At 37.5% G+C, this 14,080-nt stretch overlaps 1 protein-coding gene across 2 annotated transcripts in view; it reads left to right on the top strand.

The window, feature by feature from the left end:
* Window positions 1-14,080, top strand: part of LOC125325209 (ubiquitin-conjugating enzyme E2 E2) — a 204,393-nt gene that overhangs the window by 126,751 nt on the left and 63,562 nt on the right. The window lies entirely within an intron of this gene.

The raw sequence follows: 14,080 nt of genomic DNA, 5'->3' as shown, positions 1-14,080 counted from the left end.
TCTTTGACCGTGTCTGATGGAGATGCACTCCAACCCAAGGTACCCTACCCATGCCTGCTTCGGTACTGAATGATGCACTAAGAAAGGCTTTTTAGGCCCCACTCCAGTGAAAAGCAAGCTTATCCTAATTTTTTTGGGCAAACATAAGGTTGTATAATATTGTAATGACTGTGTTAATTAGTCTCCAAGTGCCAGATTTGGCCATATTCAAATCAATACTTGGTATGACTTTGCAAATGCTACTTTAATTGTTAAAAGACACTTAACAAGATACCAGTGAGATGAAAGAGTTAGCACCTGTCTAGAGACAGATTTTCATTTTACAATATCTGTGTTGTTCAGACCTTGATATCATGAGCTAATAAACCATATACTTGCAAAAACAGGGCTTCATGTAACCTAATGTTTTGTTTGGAAAATTTACCTTCAATGGTCTGTTTCATTTTTGAGATTACAACACATTTTTATCACTTCTGATCACTAAAGAAATTAAGGTAGTTTTCCTCATGCTTGCTGTATGGGTGGATGTAAAACTTATGAGCAATACGCACATATATGGAAGACACCATGATCAATTTAATTACAGTTGTTATCTTTTCACTTATATAAATTAAGAATCAGAAAAAGAGAAAAATGCAAACACTTCGTAACAAAGTCTAGTACAGAGTCATCAGAAGGAAACAGTGTTGCTAGTTCAGACTAACCACAACCAATTTGTTAACTTGGCATTACAAGAAATTAGGCACATTTGCAGTAATACAGAAGTCATATGGGTTTTATTTTTATAACCAAAAAGAAAATTTAAATACCTACCTCTAAAACAGTCGCATGGTTGTGCCACAAATGAAAATAACCACAATAAGTTTAAATTACTTCTTTTTTAGCTGATCTTAAAGGATTTAGGAGAAAAAATGCAGGATATCATAGAAGATACAAGTAAATAATTTCATCTTTTAAGGACAGGTAATCATCTGGCAGCAGATATTTCCTTTGGTCTGATGTCCATGGTACTACATAAAAACATTATCTTTATGTAAGAAGAAGTGGGGTTTTCTGAGGTAGACTAGTTGAAGGAAGAAACTGCAGCTGATTCATTTAATAAAGTGACACTATATAACTTAAATATTGTGAACTGGTTTGTTTCATGCAAAATTAATTTCATTCCTGAAAAGATTGTTTACTCAGGCCAGAAGTGGTAAAAGAGATGCAGATCAAGTGGTTGATGGCAAGGAGTAGCCTTCAGTCAAACCTAAGCAATGGACGTCTTGCTGCAAAAGTTTGTTGAGTGCTTGAAATTTCTCATATCTTAGCTGATGATGAGTCTATTTTATTTTTTTTAATCTGCCTGGTTTTTTCCATGTAGTTTTCTGTTGTTTGTTTGTTTATTCCTAGATTATTTTAAAATATTTTGGGGACAAATAAAGGATATAAGCTAGGAAAAAATGCTTAACAAATAGACTGAAACAGGATTAAAATGAGATGCAAATAAGACACTTTTCAGGCACAGTTTTTAATTACTTGGTTTCCAGTAATTATCACTCTATATTAATATAATAATGAGAAGCAGTAGAACTATACATAAAAGCTTATATGAAAATCTTCCATAAAAGTTACATAAAACATATAAAGTTTATTACAAATCAGTGTTTTGGGCTTAGGAATGTTAATTAAATTTTACACAATTTTCAGTTGCAAGAAACCTAGAACCTTACTGTCAAAATTTCAATTTTACAGAGAAATAAACTATCTTTTTTATTTATCTCAGCCGTTTCATTTGCTGTTCACTGAATCCAGATATGTTTGAGCCTCATATGATCCAAGTTACACAAGTTCCTAGCCAGATTCTTTCAGAGGAATAGCTGTCCTCCCTGGTTTTCCCTTCACCTTCCTCCCCTCTCCCATACCTGTATCCTGGCCCCATTCAGTGACTACAGACCCCTACTCAGTAACCTCACACAAGCTAGAGCTCCACCTTCTGCCTTCACAGCTGGTCTCCACTGTGATACAAACTTCTCAGGACCGTTCTCTGTGCTTGCCTGGTGGTTATAACTCAGTTCAGGACACATAACTAATGTTGCACTTGTAGTGACAGCATTACCATTGTTTTTGGAGGATTTATGTGAATAACAAGTTTGGGTTGATTACACTGAGTGTTATCTGTTCTCCAGGAAAAATGGAAATGATTGATAATCATTTGTTTTCATTGGGATAAATACATAAAGAAATATCTAATGGTGGAAATCTTCAGTCTAGTATTTAGATTAACACAGGCTCAATCTGGTTTCTACTATCTGCACTAATTTTTGTAACCTTGTGTTGTCACGAACAGAAGTTCTTTAGCCCAAGGCAGTGTTTCATTTAAAGCAACACAGGCAAAGTAAACTAACTAAAGCACTGTAGGTTCTTCTAAACTGTGAAAAAAACCAAGAAACAAGTTATTGTGGTCATCCATGGAGGAAAGACAGCGTAACAACATTCTCATGTAACTAGCTGGAAGGATTTGGGGAGATTTCTAAAGATAATCAGTTTAATTCTAAATATTATGATAAAATCCTTGTTGCCTTTGCAAATCCTAAGAAATGGGCTTTATTCAGGTGACCTACTTGAAACTGGTGGGAACAGACTATCGGATGAGTCTTTGCACTGTTTTTGCTGTCACAGGGGGAATTAAGTAGTATTTACTTGACTTTATTGCAGTTAGGATGTTACATAAATTTGCTATCAAATTAGCAATTTGCATTATAATTACATTGGATATAGTACAATTACTCTTGAATTCACAAATAAGTCATATAGATAAGTAGACTTAAGTGTGTGGAGTGTTACAGCCATACAATATGTCTGTACAAAATAATGAAATCAATTAAATGCTGTACAGGTCATCAGAAACTGATAGATAAAGATTCCAAACTGTGATAGCTAAGAGGAAGGTCTTAGTTGGATAGTTGGTTGATTTACAAGAAGTATAAAAACAAACTGTTGATAGTTTTTAGGAAGAATACATATAATACTGCCCTACTCTAACGTATTTGTTATTACATGGGATAAAGACCCTTATATCTAAAACTGATCTACTCTGAGACTTATTCTTCTCCCTCTTGATAAAACTATCAGAGGCTTTTAAAAATAGTACTTTAATTATGTGCAGGAGGGCTCAGTTTTGGTTTGGTTTGGTTTTTTTTTCACGTAACACGTCATCCATGGAGTTAATAGTTTAAATGGATTGGGAATCTGTCTGTGACTTGTCCAGGGTAAATCTCACTGAAATAATCTCATGTCTTACAATATGGAGACAGGGAAACAAACCTGAATGCAGGGTGTTATATTTGCTAGATCTAAAGAAAAGATAATGAGGGCCTTTTCCATATTTTTGTAACAAAACAGATTTTTCATTATTTATTCCTTCATTCAACTAGAATGGGTTTGTTGTTTCAGTTTAATGCCTAATTTGATATTATTTATTGTATCACTAGAGATCACAAGAATCCCTACTTCAGTTTCCAAAGGATCAAATAAAACATTTTAGTAGCATTTTTGATTTTTTAATAACTGTAATGAAATAACACTTTGCTCCAGTTTTAGCTTAATATTATTTGTAAATATAGAACTCAGTTCACTAACATACCTTGTCTAACTCTCGTTTCATTTGCCTAGAGCCAGGAATATCATTACCAGATGTGTGCAAATAAAATAGTGTTTTCTACTTTTGAAGATAGTTAATAATAATTTATCAACAAATTAACTTGTAGACAGCACGAAAAGAGGTCTAATTTCATTTGTCGAAATAGAGAGGGTAAAAATAGTTTATGAATAGCCTGAAAATTGGCAGTGTTAAATAAAAATGAAGAGCTTTTTATAGGGACAGTCTGATTAGTTTTGCTACTTTGTGTTGGTTTCTGTGTACCAGGGAAATTCTAATCCATTTTTTAACTATCTGTTTCAGATTAGTACACCTCTTATAAATTTTTCTTAGTGTTATGTATGATATCAAAGTTTTATTTGATTCCAAATCCCTAAAAAAACCCCATAAAATGCTACTACTGGAAATACTTTAATCGGGATACTTTAGGCCATCTTTTAGCATTGTGATTTTCAAGGAGAATGCTCCACTTTTAATCCAGAGCTAGGTAAAATGAGAATCTGGTTTATTACTTGCAGTCGTAGAGGAAGGAGAATTATTAACATTGGAATTAAGAAACAAGATCTGTGTGTAGTTGAAGTTATCTGTGTCCTTGAAGACATTTTAGCAAGACATTATGATTCACCATTTCAATCGTATGTCTTAAGTAATTTGGAATTTTTTTTTAAAAGTCCACAGCTGATTTAATAACGAGCAGAAGCTTCACTGAGTTCATTGCTGAATGTTATTAAAACCTTTATTATTTTTTCTTTTGTGTATTTTACTGGTGTTAACTAACAAAAATCTCAAGCTATATAATGAATAGTCACAGATCCCATCAAGAGAATCTTTTGAATGGGGAGAAAGAGCTACTTTACGTCACTTTCTCTTTTTAGACTTTATTTTCCATTGTTTGTAAATGATCCTGCAACATTAGAAGCGGTTCTGATTGTCTATATATCTGAAGCTGCTTTTTTATTCTAAATAGAAGTAGGATTGAAGGATAGGATAACATACCAAGTGGTAAGTCAGTCCCACAGCCTAGAGGAAACTCAGTAGGATGGAAGGAAGGGACCTAATTATCATCTATAAATACTTTCAGAGTAACTGTGTAGATGAAGGAAGGAATTATTCCCAGTCTGGGAAGATATCAAGATAAAGAATAACGGCCCAAAGCTATTCGAAACAGTTGTTAACAATGGTGCAGTTGTCGACTGATGCAGATGGTAAATCCCCACTCAAGTCAGACTGAGGAGTTCTCCGTCAGTGCAGTCATTGGAACCAGTCATTCCCAGTTTGCTGATTCTGTTGTTTGCAGAGAGGTCTTAGCTCACTAATTTCAGAGTGAGGTTTTGCCTGGTTTAAATAAATCCAGCTGCATGGGTAGCTGATGTCACTCTCGCACATGGGTAGCTGATGTCACTCTCGCACACCGCTTGTGGCCTGCTGCCTTCCTCCTGTGTTAGTCCTGATGGGCTCTGGTTTTCAGTCAGTCTTCCCATATCCACTTGTACCTACTAAGCCTGGTCCAGTTGACTGCAGGCTGTATCTGGCACCAGCAGAGCCTCCATCAGCAGGGTGGGAATGATCCTTGCCTTACTCAGGAAAATGAGAAAATCAGGTCAGAGTGAAGCAGATTGAACTTCAACTCCGATCTACAGGCCATTCAGTTTTCTTACAGAGTATTGCCATTTTTATGAGTAGAAGACCTACCGGGGAGAACTCCAGAGGGGACACTGTGCCCAGCCCATGTGCCAGGACCAAGCTTAAAAGCAGCAGCCACAGGCGTGCGCTGTGAGGCTCAGCAGAGTTTGGATAAGTGAGTGACTGCATGTTGATTAAGGCAAGTTAGAGCACATCACCAGCAGTGTTAACCCAAAGCAGTGACTCACATCCACTTCTCTCTTGACTCTCAGCAGCTGTTGTCTTACTGACGTGTGCTGTGGTGTCCTGGATGGCTGGGGCAGGAAGAGTGGGGTACTGGTGAAAGGGAAAAGCTATTGCATAAGGATGTACAAAGTGCATGGAGAGCTGATCTGTTGCTCACCTGACTGGTCATTGTGGTGATAAAATCAAGCAAAATAGAAGAAACTCATTCTCAAAAGAAAAGGCACTGTCTGGCACTACTAGTTCTTGCTGAGAGAGAAATTTGCCACCTGTTGAATTTTCCAAGACCTTTTGAAGTGCCCCGGTCCTGACGTCTTCCCTCATCTTCTAGTATCAGCTGATTTTACTCAGCCAGGTAGGAAGATCACAGCTTTAACAGTTTGAGGTGTATGTTATTTTGTAGGGAAACATAAAGTAACTGCATGCAGGGAGGAGAAAACCTGGGCAAAAATGTGTGAAGTTTGCAGATGGATTACCAGAACACCAAAAAAAATGAGTGGGATGATGTGCACTAAAGAGCTATAGTTATGTGTGTTGATTTATAATATTTTTTTGCTACATAAATACATTTTAATCAGTCAAATGGCATATGGTGAATAAAGGTAAGAGACAGAGTTTCTCCTGCCATCTGCTGCTCCAGAGATCATTGCCAGAATATTACAGTTCCCTTTCTGCAGCTCTCCTACAGCTTCAAATCTCAGGCTTTCAATTTCTTAGAATTATGTTCTGATTTATAAGTCTGTAGGTTGTTTTTTATTTTAAAAATGGGTTTGGAGATATATAGGATGATTGGGTGAAAAAGCTACAAGTTCTTTTGGTTTATCTTCTTACATTATTGAATCCTTCAATGCACTCAGCTATTTCCTGTTCTATGAATTTCACCTCTTAAACATCTATAGTTCTGTATTCCAAAATGTAGAAATGCTAGGAGGAACAAAACCACTGTCATCTTCTCAATTACTCTTCTCAGAAACAAAATGAGTAAACCAAAGTACTAAATTTAACCAAAATTTCCAAGATGTTGCTTTCATTTTAAAAGTCAGATGCTCATTATGGAAGTGTGCTTTTTGGTAGAATTAATTTAAGAAATTATTTGTAAATCTTTTTGGCCTCTATGCAGTTCACTTTAAGGCTATTAGATGAAGAAAAGAAAAAGTAAGACTGTTGTTTTCAAAGGATATTCATGTATTTGCATTCTGCTAGTCAGGACAGATGATTCCAAACACTTTAAATTACTTGAATTGTAAAGAAAATATCTTAAACTTGTCATCCCAGATGCACTCCTGCAATGTCCTGAACTTCACTTGAGCTCTAATTGTTGTATTGCTCTTCATCGACCTGTGTGCTGTTCACAGGAGAAACATTTAATTTTGGTAAGGCATTTGGAGAACTGCAGAGTATTTTTGTTTGTTTGGTAAACCCCCTATATTATGGAAGCATGTATATTTCCATTAGGGCAAAGATATATTTTGGTGACAAACAGAGTTTTGAAGCTAATTGTTTCATTGGCTCTAATTAGCCTGTTCTTCTACTTGCTCTTATTCTAAGGGGATGAGACTTAAATGGCAGCTTTTTTAGGACTGACGTAATTCTTTCTTAATTTTTGAAGTCAAAAGAATAGTGCTTGCATGGAAGAATTACCTGACTGACTATCTATAATGTCAGTGAGGACAAAGGTTTTTTCCATATTTTTATCCCTCAAAGTGATGGATGATTTTCTGAGAAAGAAATAAGATCACCATAGTGAGAAGGGGTGTGAAAAAAGCATTTCTTGTAATATTTATTCCAAGGGGGACACATCCTGGCTTTTTACCAAAGTAAGCTTCCCTAAAACGAAGAAAATGTGTCAGTAGCTTCCCTAGAAAATGCATTGTCAAATGTTTTCCTGTTGCCGTGGAAAACTTGTTATGTGAGCTTGAGACAGTAAGACCCCAAAAAGGGGATGTGGCAGCAGGGTTTACACCTGTTCTGTGCCAGCACCCCGATGGTGTGACACTGCACCTGCAGCTCAGCCCAAACCCAAACCCACGGCCACGTGTGAAGCAGGGCTTGCTGGGTGCCAGATGACTGTCATCTAACAATGTGTAAAATTGAAACACAGCTTTTTGCCATTTTAGTAATATTTATACTTTGGGCCACATAACAGTACCTCAGGAGAAAATTTAGTTGGCTTTAATATTACTGCTAACAGAAAATGCCATGAAAACACATCATTTTTCCAGATTGAGGTAGGTAGAGCACAGAGTAAAATATGAGGGCTTTGTTTCATCTCTCTTTCCTCTTTTCTCTCTCTCTCCCCCACTAGCCTCTTCTCTCCCTCCCCTCTACTGCCCAATATTTTTTTTTCTTTTTTCTCCCCTTAATTTCAGGGGGGTTTGAATAGCCCTGTAAGGAGGAGAAATATGCTTCGAGGAAAGAGGCACGTGGGTCTCCAGAGAACAATGGGAACATAAAATCTGTCTCAGAGGCATAATTAGGTTTGCAATTAATTAATATTTGCAAACCACTTTGAGAATCTGGGTGCAAATTAGTATTATTTTCATGATGTCACTGCTGAGACAGATGAAGAGGAAGTAGAAACAAAAGGATAATCAGTAGATTCGTGAAGAGCTTACACTGCCGCATTAGGATCATTAACAATTGCTTCTTCTTGTGTACCATTATTATCCAATATTAGTTTTCCCACTCTGGTGAAGTAAAAAGTACAAGAGCTCAAAAATTACGAAATCTTATCAGCTGATGAGACAGAAAAGACAATAAAAAATGAGAGGTGGAGAAACAAATATTTTCTTTTCAATGATTCTGAATATCAGGTGGGGAAAGGGAAGAGTCATTTGTACGAGCAGTGTGTAATTTCATAATTTATTATTATTAATATTATTTTGTTTACACCTGGTAAAATCTTAAGTGGCGTCCCCACACAATTTCCTAATTTTGTGAAGCAATTTTATTTTAATACATGTGGGCATAAAGGCTTTAGATAGTCCCCAGCTGATTCTCACTGTCTGATAATGATATATTGGACAAAATAGCATTGCTATTTGTGTGGGAGTTAATGCTTTTGAAAACAGCTAATACACTTAACTACAGTGTATTAACAGTGGGCGTTCTGCTTATTTTTATTGCAAACTTTAGCACTGTGCAATTTTCCTGCAACATGTTAGCAATAATCCTCTCCATGCTGGTACTTGAATATTTATTGAGCATTACAGTTAAGAACTTACGGGAAAAAATGGATATTAAGAAAACCCGCATTACATTCTGGTATGGCATGGTGTCCATAGAAGAAAACAGTGATGAGGAAGTTCAGGGCAATTGTTTTTAATATTATCAAAGGCTATTCCAGAAGAAGTACTACATAAGTATGGCATGTTTTTTGCGCTACCTTTCATAGAATGATAGAATATGCTGAGTAGGAATGGACCCATGAGCATCATCAAATCCAGCTCCTGGCCCTGCACAGAATCACACCATGTGTCTGAGAGTGTTGTCCGTGTGCTTCTTGGACTCTGTCAGGCTTGGTGCTGTGACCATGTCCCTGGGAAGCTTGTTCCAGTGCCCAACCACCCTCTGGGTTGGGTGAAAAGACTTTTCCTAATATTCAATCCAAACCTCCTCTGACACAGCATCAGGCCATTTCCTCAGGTCCTGTCACTGGTCACCAGAGAGATCAGTGCCTGCCCTTCCACTTCTGTTTGTGAGGAAGTTGTAACTGCAGTGAGGTCTCCCCTCAGTCTCCTCCAGGCTGAAGAGACCAAGTGACCACATGAATTCACTTCCCTGTACTGTGCCTCCCTGGATTCCCATGGACTGCTCGGCGATATGGAGGATGAAGGATCATGGCACATACATGCCTGTCCCATCCCAAGTCCTATGAGGGTGATGACAATACATGGAGAGGGAGAGATCTTCATGGACTACTGATATTGTAGGTGTCCTTATGTAGTTAGGTATTTCTGGCTGCACATGCTGGTGGGGTTGGTGGTGGGATGAAGCTGTTTGCCAGCATCTTCAAGCAAAGATTTAATAATGGCCACAGCAATATCTAAAGTGTCTGCTTTAAGTAATTGTTTGGAAAAATGTGGTTTAGAGAAACAAATACTCTTACAAGTTCAAGGAATGGGTGAATCCTTACAGCTGAGAAAAGCTTCTCACATAGCTTCTGAATACAGAATTACATGTCTTGGCTGTGATATCAGAAGTGTGCACAGACAGTAGCGGGAAGCAGTGTCACAAGGGGTGTCCTCCACAAAAAGCCTTCCAATTTGTGTAACAGCCATTCATCCCAGCCTATGAAAAATGTTCTACAAGAATGCCATGCTGCAGATGGGCAGGTCTGCATAAAACCACACGAGTGTTGTGAGACAATAGGGAAGCAATGCTCAGAGTCAAATGCTAAACAGAAGAACTAAACATGGGGAAGGTTAAGAAGGGTTCATTTCATTTGAATAGTACCACAGAGCCCAGATATGTGGGGCAGCAGTCTGGCCAATAAGACCCCATGTCACTCTCTGGAGGTTCAGGGGTAATCCATCCAACTCCTACAGTAGATCCACCTAGATGAAGGGTGTAGAATAAGTAAGTTATATTTTAACTGCACATTTGGTAGCACAGGTCTGTAAAGGAGAGCATCCTACAGCCATCTGCTCTAATTTGAGCTTTTGAAGCAATTAAATTCCCTAGGAAAGCCATGCTAATTTATCTGTAAACTTGACTGATTATCAGTGGGTTTGTTTATGCAGTTATTCCAATCATCAGGCACTCTTTCTACTATCCTTGTTGAGTTGTAAAGCAGGACATAACTCTTCTGCAAGTTTCTTAGAAACTGATTTTTTTCTCTTTTGGTATGTTGGAATTGACTATGCAGCATCTTCAAGTATTATTACTGGGCAGGGCTTTGGTTTCATCTTAACACAGTTAACTTAATGCTTAGAAGGAGTGCCAAAAGTGTGACTGTTCACCTAGGCTGCTTTATTTATCCTCCTGCGTCATGTAAAGAAATTTGGAGCCTTCATATAAAACGTCTTTTGGAAGGTGATTAAGTAACCATGCAACTTTTTTTTGATTGATTTTTTTTTTTTTTGTTACTGGCTTACACCTGTCACTCATTTTTTATGTGATAGAAAAAACTCTTCTACTAATAACACATGGGGGTTTTGTCTCACAGATCTTTACTTCATGCTTCACTTAGTTTCATTCAAATGAAGACGCCTCCACAAGTAAGAACCTGATAAATCTCAGTGCCCCTCTACTTTCCAGGGTTCCTTGAAAGATCTATAGCAGCTGTTTGCAGTCAAACATCTGCACTGTTCTTCATTAAATTTTGTGTAATGATTTATGTGCATCAGTAGTGCATATTTTTTAATCAAATATAAATTTGATATGTGACAGAAGTTATAAATATCAGAGGACAGAAAAAACTAAAAGCTTTTTTACCAATCTAGGCACTCCTAAAGAAAACCTCACAAAATATGATCCTTGGAGAGGTATCTGCACAAAGATGGAGAGAAATCCTTATCGAACACAGTGTTGCATTTCTTCCTGGTGTATTCTGTGGGTTCCTTCACTGTGTTAAATGACTTTTGGAAAAAACAATATTTTCACTTGAAAGTGTAGCAAGTCCTTTAGTCCCTGGTTCCCACATGAGCATATGTGGATTGATTTATGTGACCCAAACTCCAGCATCTCAGTGTATTCCACATTGAAATAAGGGCCCAAGTCCGCAGTGCCATGAGCCCATCCCTTAAGTCATCTCATTGTACAATTGCTGTTTAAAATACTGCTTGAACATGTTTGACATGTTTAAACATACGTTTCATCTCATCTGCCTTCAAAGAGCACTTAAGTAACACAATACATATAATCAAACATTTTTTTCTGGATGATTGATTATCACATGGTTCAAGTGCAAGTTTCTTTTAATCACATCTTTTTCCTGGTCCAAATTAGGGCTTATCTTTGAAAGGTATGGAAATGTATAGTGTTTATATGGTAATCATACTTTGCTGTCACTGTTTCAAGTCACCTTCCAGACAAAAGAAATATTAGCTGCTGAACGATCTGCTGGCTCCGTAATTAACAGAGGATTGATCACTCTTTCCCCATCCCCTACATTAACAGGCTGCAGAGCCCAGCCTGCTTATGTCTCTCACACACGTAGAGCCACAATTTCTGTCCTCCCACCAGATGCTATCCAATTTTCTGTGCAACTGATATAACCCTGTAACACAGGGCAAAAGCAAGCCAGCTTCTCTTTCGACACCTACCGTGTCTTCTCTAAAGAGCAAGCAAATGGCTGGCAACCAGTTTGTGTGGCAGACCTGGTCCCCAAATTCTGACTGTCTTGAAAGCGTAAGAAGGACTACCTTAAGAGATTGCAGAAGAAAAAAAGATGTGTAGTGTGGTCCCAACTCTACCTTCATCAAAACTGAGGTGAAAACCTTTGTGTGAGGGATGATGGCTAGAAAATAAAATACAGAAGTGCTATTAGCTACTATTGTTAGGGATGGAGAGATCATCTGTATCTTCTTGATAATTGTCACAGATCAAGCTCTGTGGTTTTTCTTTATGGCTCTTAGAAGAAATATAATTTCATCTTTTGTAAAAGTGTTATATTGGTGAAGTGAAAGTGGAAAATTATGCAAAAATGGTTAGTAATGATTCAATCACAATTCATATTATTCACACTCATGCCATAATTGATGCTGATAAGAAAGCGGAAGCCTTTTGTTCAGTCCCTCAATGCTTAGAACAATGCAATTATGCATTTTATTTTAAACTTTGTAAATTACCTATTTTCTGAAATTGCAAACTACCCATTTCTAAACACAAGCATTCCATGTTGTAATCCTTTCATTTTATTTCAGTGTGAACAGTGTCGTTCACTGGCTCCAAGCCTATAACTAAAGATTTTAAATTTTAACAATAAATATGTTCTATGTTTAATACTTACAAAAATATTCAATTATACATGGTTATTTATTAAGTGGAGAACTAATTGAATGTCACTGCTAAGCAGTGTGTCCCTGGAATTGAAATAGAAGTGTGAAGAATCCCAAGAGACTGTTATATAGCAAGGGAATAGGAGTATGAGAGTAATGAGAAATACAATTTAAAAAGCAATAGACTTCAAACTTTAGTCCAAAAAGCAACAGACTACTGTAATTTACCTTTTACTGTAACTAAGTAAATTGGTTTCATTGCAGCACTGGCACAATTTAGGCAGAAAGGGGCCAGTGACCCCTTTTTCTCTCCCAGCCCTGGGTTTTCCCCAGCATAATAGGGTTGGAACATTCTGCTGGGAAGTGGGAAGTGTAGGTTTGAGCTATGTCAAGCTAGAGAAGGAATTAAAGCAGGAATTAATTCCACATTGTCTGTATTCTGACCCTCCAGCAGTATTTAAGGAGTGGGTACCTATTGTGTTTTGGTTGCAAAAGGAGGAAGTGTGGCACCTGAACAAGTCAGGGTGGATTTGGGGTGCTGAAACCCTAGCTGACATAAGCACTGCCTTACAGGCCATGAAAAAAAAAAAGATACCTAAGCTGCAAAAGGAGAAGAATTTGAGGCACACCCTTCCCTTGGTGTTTTTCTTGGCTAGTTTCAACAGCTCCTGGCTTAACCTTACACTCTGCTCTGGATTCCTTTCTGAGGCATCCTATTCTCCCACAGGCAGGGACCTCAGGCACCTACCCCGGTCCTGAGAGGCTTAGTGTGGACTTCAGGCACTTAGGATGAGAAGTAACAACCCTCAGCATTGCTAGACCCATATCCCTTCAAAAGTATAATGCTGAACACATGCTCATCTCCTGCTGCTGCAGAAGACATCCTCAGTCATCCAGTAATAAACTGGCCTCAAGTTATATGTGGCACTGTTCTGTTGTAAGAAGAAAAGCAGGCAAGAGAGATGCTATCCTATCCATTTTAATGGAAACGGTGTTTGGTTAGATGGTAATGTAGACTTTGTAGATGTGTAGTGTGGTGTGAAAAATGTGAACAAAGTTGCAGTAGCAACCTTACACAGGGTGTGATGTGTAGATTGCAGACCATGGGCTCTGATTGATAAGAAACAATTTCAGAGAATCCTGTTTCACAAAGAGACTTCATGGGAAAGAAAAAGGAGGAAGAATAATAACGCACTGCTGTATGGTCTTGATTCTCCCGTGTAGACTTTAACACTGAGCACTGAAAATGCAGTAATTGTGTGAAATGCTTCAACATCAGGAAAACCAGAAGTAGTAGTAATTGAAATAGCACATGATTTTACTGCCTGGTTTTATTATTTTTGTTACAGTGAAAATTATGACTGGTTATCATTGATTGGTTTTGTGTTATTTACATTATAAAATGTTATCACTTTAATTAAATCCATACATGTATTTAAAACAGTTGTCATCATGTAGTTCATTTATTCTGATACAGAGGTTCCTTATGTTCGTGTATTTTTTTCTTTTAGCAAAGGAAATAATTAAACTGTTACAGTTATCATTAAAGTCTTATGAAGCCTTTTACAAGTAGCAATGTCTTGGGACCAAAATAATGTACATGTGAGTAAATTCTTTGCAATTGTCAGGTTTA

This window comes from Corvus hawaiiensis, chromosome 1 (genome assembly GCF_020740725.1).
Source record: "Corvus hawaiiensis isolate bCorHaw1 chromosome 1, bCorHaw1.pri.cur, whole genome shotgun sequence".
Classification (NCBI taxonomy): Eukaryota; Metazoa; Chordata; class Aves; order Passeriformes; family Corvidae; genus Corvus; species Corvus hawaiiensis.
The sequence above is the reverse complement of the archived record's forward strand: the minus strand, read 5'-3'. Positions and strand labels throughout refer to the sequence as shown.